The sequence below is a fragment of the Lactuca saligna genome, chromosome 5, assembly GCF_052625555.1.
Source record: "Lactuca saligna cultivar CGN05327 chromosome 5, ASM5262555v1, whole genome shotgun sequence".
NCBI classification, from domain to species: Eukaryota; Viridiplantae; Streptophyta; class Magnoliopsida; order Asterales; family Asteraceae; genus Lactuca; species Lactuca saligna.
Window position 1 is genome coordinate 258458372 of NC_136421.1, and position 10646 is coordinate 258469017.

A 10646-nucleotide genomic window follows, 5' to 3' on the forward strand; every position below is an offset into this window, starting at 1 on the left:
CGTCGCCAAGGTTTATACAATAGGCGCTAACTCCATAGTCACCAACTATTCCATCTACCTATGTTCTACCCAACAATTTTGTAGATATAAATACTTACACAGTTTAAATCATTTAACACCTGTATAAAACTCCAATTTCCATGCCCATCTCAAATAGAAAAATAACATATAAACACATAGCACGTATTTCATAGCAAATACGCCATATTTATGTGTTAGAAGAAAGTAACTACATACTCACACATATAAACAACAATAAACTTAATACACTCAAACCATACTTGTATTATTATCGTGTTTAAGAAAGGTAGTATACACTCACTTGATCAGAAGATGATCGGACAGCACTACGACTTGCAGAAGTAGTATTCTTCTGTAGATCTGGAAGATCTCCACAAAAATCGAACTTCTCGCGGGCAGAGCTTCGGCTCGGGAACCGCACTTCTCGGGATCTTCGGGATCTCGGGACTTGCTTCGGGGCTCGAGAATAATACCGGGGCTTCGAGGTATTTCTGGCATGCAAATCGATGCAAAATGGGAGAGAGAAGAGAGAAAATAAACAAAATAACCGGCTGCCCTCGCATCTTATTTATAGGAGGCTGGAGCCTCGGAGTACACGGGGCGTACAGGCGTACGCGGGGCATACGCGTCTGAATTCGTCACTGCATGCGTCATCCGAAGAACTCGAGTGCGAAGGTCGTCATGCTTCGCTGTACGCGGGGCGTACACTCGTACGTGGGGCGTACTTCGGATGAGTCCGATGACTCGCCTTCGGATAATACCGGGTTTTAATAATTAAATTTAATTATTAATTAATTAATAAACTTCGAAAATTCATATTTTCTTCATACGAACTCCGTTTTCGACGCTCTTTATATCCACGCGTAGGTGAGACTACGCTCTTCGACTTTAGTTTAGACTCCGTCGGCTAATTTTGACTTTGATTTTTATTATTTATTTTTAATAAGTCGGGACAAAAAATTTCGTTATAAATTCATAACTTTTTCGTCCGACGTCCGTTTTGCCTAACTTTTCGTCGTTTCGCTACTAACAACGAGATCTTCGATTCTCGTTTAGATCGCTAAGGCTAAATATCACTCTAACGTAAATGCACTTTTTACGTCATTCAGCGTTGTGCCGGTTCTGTCGCGAAACTTTAACAAGTCATAACTTCTTCGTTATAACTCGGATTTTGGCGTTCTTAATATGCACGGAAACCTTGTAACATATACTACAACTTAGTTAGGATTATTCATCCTAAATAATCTTCTATCAAAAAGTCATTTTTGACGTGTATTGTCTGTAAATTGACTAGCCCTGATGTACGGGCGTTACACATCAGCTAACCCTAGGAATCAAAATACTATATTAGATGAGAATCAAAACAAAACTAAACAGTCTGATTCGAATAAATCGAAACAAGAAAAAAATAAAATCAAAGTTTTCACCATCGAATGAAAAGATGAAACCAGTTTAACAAATAGAACATACTTAGTTGATCTTTCAATTGCAATTCCCTGTCCTGTAAAAGGATCACAAGGACCCAATAAACTTTGGGTTCCTAAATCTGCTTGATTTTTGCAGGTAATAAGTGACGAGCAGTTCGAAGACGAATGGTACATTGATAGTGGCTGCTCATGTCACATGATAGGAAGGAGGGAAGAGCTAAGCGAGTTCTAGGCCCTTAAAGATGGTGGATGTGTAAAATACGAGAATAATTCATATGGCACGATCAAAGGTTACAAAATGATCACAAATGGGGAATTCTCAATCAGGAAGGTGTCATATGTAGAGGGATTGCAACACAATCTAATCAGTGTCTCGCAACTTGTTGTGGGAACTAGTTTTAAGGTTTCATTCGATGATGAAGGTTCAGAGATTGTTGATAAGAAGACGAAGACTGTCCTGTTAAAATCCCAGCGAAAGGGAGAGATGTACCCTCTTAATCTCAATCCAATTTGAAGAAAGTCAGCTGTATGCCTTTTAACGAAAGCACACTCTGACGAAAGTTCTTTATGCAACCGAAGGCTCTCACATCTCAACTTCAAAGATATCAACAAGTTGGTTATTGGTGATCACGTACGAGGACTTCCACATCTCAAATTTGATAACGAACACTTGTGCGTTGCGTTCGAGATGGGAAAGCAAATTCGAAAGAGTCATCCCACATGTTTTAACAAAAAGATCATCGAACCACTTGAATTACTACATATCGATTTGTGTGGACCTTCAAAAATTGAAAGTACCGGTGGTAGTAAGTACATTTTAGTAACTATTGTTGACTTTTCTAGTTTCACCTGGGTTTTCTTTCTTAAACAGAAATCAGAAGCAGCCGCAAAACTCAAAGCGTTTATAAAGCAAGTGGAACTTCAATTGCGAAAGATGGTTATAAACATTAGAAGCGACAACGGGTTGTAATTCAAGAATCAAGAGTTCAAAGAATTTCTTGTTGATAGGGGAGTGTCTCGCCACTTCTCTGCTCCCTACACTCCACAACAGAATGACATAGTTGAAGACGAAACCGCTCTTTGTGTGAAGCAGCCCGAACCATGCTCAGTTTCACCTCTTTACCACTGTACTTCTAGGCAATGCAATAGTTGTTGCCTGCTATACCCAGAACTGATCCTTCCTCAATAAGTGATTTTCCATCACTTTGTACAAAATCTTGAATGAATCCAACCATAAAGTTCTTCCATGTGTTCGGTTCAAGATGCTTCATTTTTAACTCCAAAGAGAACCATAACAAGTTCGATGTAAAGGCTGATGAAGGAATTTTTCTTGGTTACTCTTTAACTTCAAAGGCATATAGGGTTCTGAACAAACACTCAAATAAAATTGAAGAAACCTATTATGTCACCTTTGATGATGCTTACGTAAAGAAACTTCAATCAAGCACAGGATCAACGGAAGAAATATTTCCAAAATTAGGTCAAGTCTCGGTTCCAATTTCCAATTTATTTGAAGAATATATGTAGCTCTTTTATAAACTAGAGATAGCAATTCATTCTGAGGCAAAGGCTGCTGACAACAAGATCGACAAGTTGAAGAAAACTATCGATGAAGCAGCAAAAGAAATGGTAAGCGAACATTAGGAACCAACCGAACAACCATGTCCAAGAGAACCTCCAAAAGATAGTTATACATTCCACGAGGAAACTTCATCACCAGCTAAAACTCATGACGTCCCATTTGAGGGGGAGTAATCTGACCCTCATGTTGGAACCGTCTCATCATTTAAGGTGGAGAATCAAACTTCAACTCCAAACCATGGATGCCCAACCGAGGGGGAGTATTTTGAACTGGATGTTGAAATAGTTTCATTATTTGAGGGGAAAACAAATGACGAAGACTCTCAATCAGAGTTTGAGGAAGAAATAAATGCCGAATTGGATCCTGCCTATGATCCAAAATACCCTCCTCTCACAAAATGGACAAGAGATCATCCAAAAACTCAAGTAATTGGTGAATCATTTGAGGGAGTTCTACTCGGTCTCAAATAAAAGCGATGCAAACTGCTCTGTGCTCTCAAGTAGAGTTTTGCATGTTTAACTCGTTCATCTCGAAAATAGAACCGAAAATGGTTAATATTGCACATGATCACTCTGATTGGGTACAAGCTATGCAAGATGAACTCAATAAGTTTGAGCGAAACTGGGTTTGGAGGTTGATTCCCACACCTAAAGATGCATCTATAGTTGGGTTAAAATGGGTTTTTAGAAACAAGATGGACAAAGAGGGAAATGTAATTCGCAACAAGGCTAGGTTGGTAGTGAAGGGATACTGTCAGGAAGAAAGAATAGACTTCGAAGAGACTTTCGCTCCTGTTTCCAAGTTAGAATCGGTGTGAATCTTTCTGGCATATGCTGCACACAAAAATTTTGAAGTGTTTCAAATGGATGTCAAGTGTGCTTTCCTGAATGGAGAACTAGAGGAGACTGTATATGTGGAGAAACCACCGGGTTTTGTGCACGAAAGGTATCCTGATCATTGCTATATTCTGGTTAAAGTCGTCTATGGTTTGAAGCAAGCTCCTAGAGACTGGTATGAAACTCTTACTCGATTTCTAAAAATGTCCAAGTTTAAACAAGGTTCGGTTGACCCAACCTTCTTTCGCAAGAAAGAGGGTAACCACGTGATGATCATCCAAATCTATGTCGATGACATCATCTTTGGTTCCACAAATCCCATCATAACAGCTAAATTCAGGAAATTGATGGAGACTAAGTTTGAGATGAGCTCAATGGGTCCAATTAACATTTTCCTTGGCTTGAATATTAGACAGGGACCCGATGGCATATTTATCAATCAGGAAGCTTACACGAAGACCTTGCTGGCTAAGTTTGGTATGATGGGAGATTCCAAAGTGAAGGTTCCTATGGCATTTGGAACAAAGCTAACACCATCTTTGGAGAAACCGACTGTTGATATGACCCTTTATCAGCAAATGATATGGTCTCTTATTTATCTAACAGCTAGTAGACCAGATATCATGTTTTTTGCTTATTATTATGCCAGGTTCCAAGCTAATCCACGATAACGACATATGGTGGCTGTTAAGAACATCTTCAGATAATTGAAGCGAACCTCATCTCTCGGTCTTTGGTACCCAAAAAAATCAGGCTTCTTCGTTCAAGATTTTTCTGAAGCTGATCTTGGAGGATGTGGTCTTGACCGAAAGAGCACTACAAGTGGATGCCAATTCCTTGATGGCAAACTTTTCAGCTGGCAGTCCAAGAAAAAAACATGTGTTTCACTATCTACAGTCGAATCTGAATATATTGTTGTAGCCTCATGCACCTCACATGTCATTTGGATCTAAAGTCAATTAAGAAATTATGACCTGAACATGAAGAAGATTCCTCTCTATTATGACTCAGAAAGTGCCATTTGGATATGTCACAACCCAGTGCAACACTCCAAAACGAAGCATATCGCACTGAGATAACACTTCATCAAAGATCATGTTGAAGATGGTAACATTGAAGTCCACTTTGTTCGATCCACCGATCAACTAGTTGATGTTTTCACAAAAGCCTTACCTGAAGCCAACTTTTAAAAAAAAATCCAAGGCTTAGGCATGATGGAAGCTGAGTTAGTACCGAGACATCCTTATCTCAATTAAAATTGATCAAGTGAAATAGAACGAACGTTCGGTCTATTTCGGTTCCAGAATTTTCGGAAACTAAAATCAACCGAACGCTCGGTCCATTTCGTTTCATAATTTCTAAGGTATTGTTTCAGTTGTATATTTTGTATATCCTCATTTATTATCTTTTATGTTTTTCTTTCTTTTCATAAAATCCAAAAATATTTTCTTTATGTTTATTTCTTTTCAGAATATTCCTAAAATTCCAAAAAAATATTTTTTTGTCTTTGCATAAAATAACAATACCAAAAATATTATAAGAATAGACTTATGGACATCTTCCAATGCAATAGTTGGGACATGTATCTCTTTCTTTATCTTTGTACTAGTTAACTGTCCCTAGAAGCATGTTATTGCATGTTGACTGAAGCCTCAAAGACTTCAAGTGAAGCCTTAATGATTTGATATACACAAATCGATTCTACCCAATCAGGCTGACAAATTCACTCAAATCACGAGCTACCTTACTCTTCTCATATTGAGTTAAGAGTTAACTGCTTGTTCACTATTACATAGCAGGGGTACTATCGGTTCTTTAGCCATCTTATCATTATTTCTCCATCTCATTTTGGTTAATAATCGTAACCCTTGAGACCTAAAGCATTTACCACTGAGGTTTATGGTTACACAACATCTGTGTTGATGATCTTAGTTTTGTTTCACCACATGCTAAGTGAGACCCAAAATCCAACACCTATAATAAATTGACGGTGAGCAATAACATGTTCTAGTTTTCACCCATGTTTTAACGAATCCCCTTTGATGTAAAGTACCAAGAAATATCCTTTTTATTTTTGAGAGATCTTTATGAAATTGTCTAAATACCAATATTTTTCTTCTCAAAAGATCCAGTTTGTTTTGTTTCGAGCTTTCTACATTTATCACAAAGTCATTGAAAATTATTCAAACCTACTTGTTTTACAGGCCACATCGGTCTCACAAGTACTTTATCCAACTTTTGGTCTTATGTCAAGTATTGAAGTTCGGTTGAAGCTAAGTCACCCCTTATAGCTTAAATTTGAAAAGATACCTTTCAATGTTTCTTAATAAACATTTGATCATATTTCAATAGGAAACCACACAAACACTTCTAAGTCTCTCTTGACTTTGAAGGAAGCGATTCATGCCCGGGATCCATAGATTCGTGTCTAAATAGACATCACTTAAATCCCACACATACTTTGCTTTATTTCTTTTCTATTGGCACACTCTTGCACGAAGATCTTTATGATTTTATCGATTCTTGTTCGTGGTACTAATTGCAATTTTTTGAGATTCGATGCTTCGGTAGTAACTACTATGGTGGTACTCTATGTTAAGGAGCGAACATTGCCACCCTTATATGAAGTGAAAGGGTTTTTCACGCTTTGTAAAGGAATTTGAAACGTTTTTGAAGATAAAAAGGCGGTAACAAGATAAAATTTCAAACCGAGTTATTGGATAAGATTTGCAACGGGTGCACGAATTTGAAACAGTTCCTAATGTCATGCCTATAACGTGTTTCTAGGGAATCCAAGCCGTCAAATCGCGCTTTTTTAGGTGCCGATTCAGAAGATTGTATCGTCATTACTCCAGATTCTTTCTCTCTCCTAGAAACAGTATATAAGGGTTTCTCACACCCCTTGTACCTATTTACCACTTCCAAACTTACTTAAGAATACACACGTGATTTTCTACTGTTCTTCTTCTTCTTCTTCACCCTTGCAACAATGGCGGAATCTTCATCAGTTCATGAACAAAAAGCTTCATCTTTTTTGCGAACCATCAAACCCAACCAAAACCTGATTATCGAACTGAATCCATTCCTTTATGATTCTTACATGCTATAGGTGGTTGAATTCCTCAAATACTCACCACTGGTTACTGCTTTAACCCAATTAGAATCAGTACCCATGTCTCTGCTATCCCAAGTCTATTCATTTGCTTCTTATGATAAACACACGGAGATAATCTACTTTGAGATCTTCAATCACAAGTCCTTTGTTTCAAAAGCTTGTGGTTCCTGATTCCATCTCCACCACACAGCTATTGCCGATGTTCTATGATATGGGCTACACCGATGTTCTTACCATAGTGACTAAGTTCAAGAAGTCTTGTTTGCCTTCTTAGTGGAATGGCCTTTTTACTACCACTGCCCCTCTCCGTCCACTAATCTTCACTCAAGTCTCCTCAACAACAACAGCCATACCCGAACCTTCGGTTCGTGTCAACGTATCTGATACAGGGGAACCTACCTTAGAAACTAAAACACCTGTTACTCCTATACTCACTTCCCCATCTCCTTCTACAGAATCCTTTCACATTCTTGGTGGTGATGATGTAGATTATAAGTCTTTCTACTATAGCCCTTCTCAAGTGTAGAGTGACGATGATGACGATGCTCCTTTCACCAAGCGACACTTGAAAGATCTCAATGAAAAACTTGACAAGTTGCTCACTTCATCTTCCACTTCCTCCACATCTACTTATTCTGATGTTGCTGTCAAAGCCCTGATTGAAACTTCCATCAAAAGGCATGATGAATCAATTCAAAAGGCAACTGCGGCAGTGGATGCCTCCACTCGATCTTGTCACAGAGCAACATAATATGTAGCTTCTCTTATTTTAGATGTCAATATTTTTCTGGAACCTCTTCAGGGTGCTGCTGAAACCAACGGCAACAAAGTGAACAATGCAATTGAGTCGCTTTCCAAATCTCTTCAAGCTGAAAAAGAAATTTTTTATTTGGTGCGCTCAATTCTTCAAGCTGACGAGACTACTCTTCTAACCAATATCAATGCTCTTCTTGACAAACTTCACGAAGATCTTTCCATAAAGAACAAGATTATGGATGAACTTGCTCGCAAACCCACTTCAATTGAAATTCAGTCCATTCAGTTGAATCAAGCAATTAAGGAGATTGATTCGTTAAAGACCAAGCGAGCAGTTGTCAAAAGCTGCATTTCTAATGTCTTCTCCCTTCTTTCCAACCTCGTATTGATTTGGTTCTAACTCTCTCAGTCCGAAACCACTTGACTGAGAAGTTACTTCCAGCTCTTGAGATCTTAAGCCGAATTGAGGGTGTTATGAAGCCCGTTGTTCCTCCGCAACAAGGGGGAGAAGATCATCAAAAACCTCCCAAACAACCATCTACTATTTTAATAGTCACCACTAGACCGAAGATTAAGGTAGCTTCAGGTTCTAGTGTGAAGGATAAGGCGAATGGTATAATTGTTCAAAGTGATGAAGATGAGGAATCTGAAGAGGATGCATTGAGAAGGAAAAATCATGACAAAGAGATTGATGAAAATCTCCGGATCGCTAGGGAGGAAGAAGAAAAGGAGAAAATGGAAAGAGATGCTCATGACGTCTTGGTCACCCGACAAGCTCTTTTTCCACCATGGTCACTAGAGAAACTAATCAAGGAAGCCATTGAGTCTCCTAGTTCTCACTAGCTTGAACTATAACATCCCGGAATTCAGGTTCGATCATTTAACCCTTCTTCTTTTCCAAGTTGTCATGTTAAGTCCCTTGAGAGAATGTTAAGCTTGTGAGTACGCTGGGCGTACTAAGGAGTACGATGCGTGTACTCGCGTGCTTAATTTGTACGTGGATTCATCCGGGTATGCTGGGCGTACCCAAGGTTACGAGGGGCGTAACCGGCCTAGATGCAAAACCCTAATTTCTGGCTTTTGCACTATAAAAGGAACATGTACTCCTTTGCCCTAGCAACCATATCCCCTTGAGTGAGTCCTTAGAGAGCTGAGATCCGTGATTTAGCTTGTGTGTGTGTGTTTTGAGCTTAAAGTTATCTTTTCAAGGTGAAGAAGGAGAAGAAGGATCCATTGTTGGAGCTAGAAGTTGAAGAACAAGTGTAGATCCGAGTTCTATAGTAGTTGGAGATCCCTTCTAAGGTAAAAAGCTCAAATCTTTCCTTGTTCTTCATAAGTTTTTCTTTTTAGACCATTTCTAGGGTTTTTGGTTCAAAGTTGGAGACTTTGTGTGCAAAGAGTCTCCATGAGCTTAGATCTGACCTTTTCTAGTGTATATTGTGTTGAGGATTCATAAAACTCCAGTCTTGGACTTGGATCTTGTGTCATGCATGTGTTATAGTCTTATTATGGAAAGAGGAAAGGTGTTTTGAGCACAAAGTGACCTTTACAGCCATGCAAAGGCTTAAAGGTTTCAACTTTATGGATTAAGTCATATTACAGGAGTCGGATCTGAAGTTTGGATGCAAGTCTTAACCGATTAAGACACTAAAATGAAGAAAGTATGAAACTGGGATTTACGCTGGGCATAATCCCAGTACGCGCCGCGTAGGGGTTGTGTTCCCCGTTTCTGGAGTGCAAGGGTACGCCCCACGTACAGGAGTTGGTACGCCTCGCGTACTGCTTGCTGTTGACTTTTGTTGACTTTTAGGGTTTTAGTCAACATGTGGACTTTTGAGTCAGGGAGGGGTAAAATGGTCTTTTACCCTTCTGTGGAATTGTAGAAAGGAATATAGTATAGCCTTGAGATCCGTTAATGATTTGGAATAATTACTTGATGTGAGTAGGCGAGGCTAGGTCATTGTTGTGAGATTCAGAGATATCAAGCATGTGAGACACGAGACATTATACGTGGTGAGTCTTCTCACTATATTGTACCTAGAAGGGTACCTATGTCATGTGTGACCGGAAGGTCTGGAATGCTATAAGATATATGCATTGTATGCTATTAGTTTCCTGTTTTGTTTGCGTTATGTATTTTATGCTTGATATGGGCCAGAAGGCATCATGATATGGGCCGAAAGGCATTATGATGTAGACCGGAAGGTCGACACGGGTAGGACCGGAAGGTTTACCGGGTTGGGACGGAAGTCCCCTAAGACATATGGACCGGAAGGTCATGGCCTGGAAGGTCATATGTGTGTTAACAATGCTAAATTCAACACTTTCTCTTCCTTCTAATTTCGATCCCCATTGGAGGTTCGTGCTCCTTAACCTAAGATAAGGTCTTAACTTCGATTATCACGATAGATCGATGGGTCACTTTGTAATGAACTCTCATCGTAGGATGTAACGGTTATACTTATGTCTCTTTGAGTTAGTCTCTAGTAGGTAATGTACATTCCTTCATTTTCTAAAGTGATATAATCACATCATGATAGGTACCATTTCTAGCTATGGGTTGCTTAGCCTTAATAACGATCACAATACTTCTATTGATCACTACAATTCTCTTTTCCTTTAATCTAAAGTCAGACGCTACGTCGAACTTACTTTGTGGATGAGTTGAAATCGATACGATATGACTGCTAAGGTTAGAATAATATTTATCTTCGTATTCATTATCGAAACAAAGGTAATGATGGAAATGAACAAAATAGCTCAACTACTTCGAGTTTCAGTAACCTTGTGACTTTCCTTGATTCAAGTGCGAGTCTCGTGCTTCTGGTAGTATAGGTCTCTACTACCTTTCACACCTACTCATTCTCTTCCCAATAAATTTCTTGCAGTTCACTAAGCTAAATCGCATA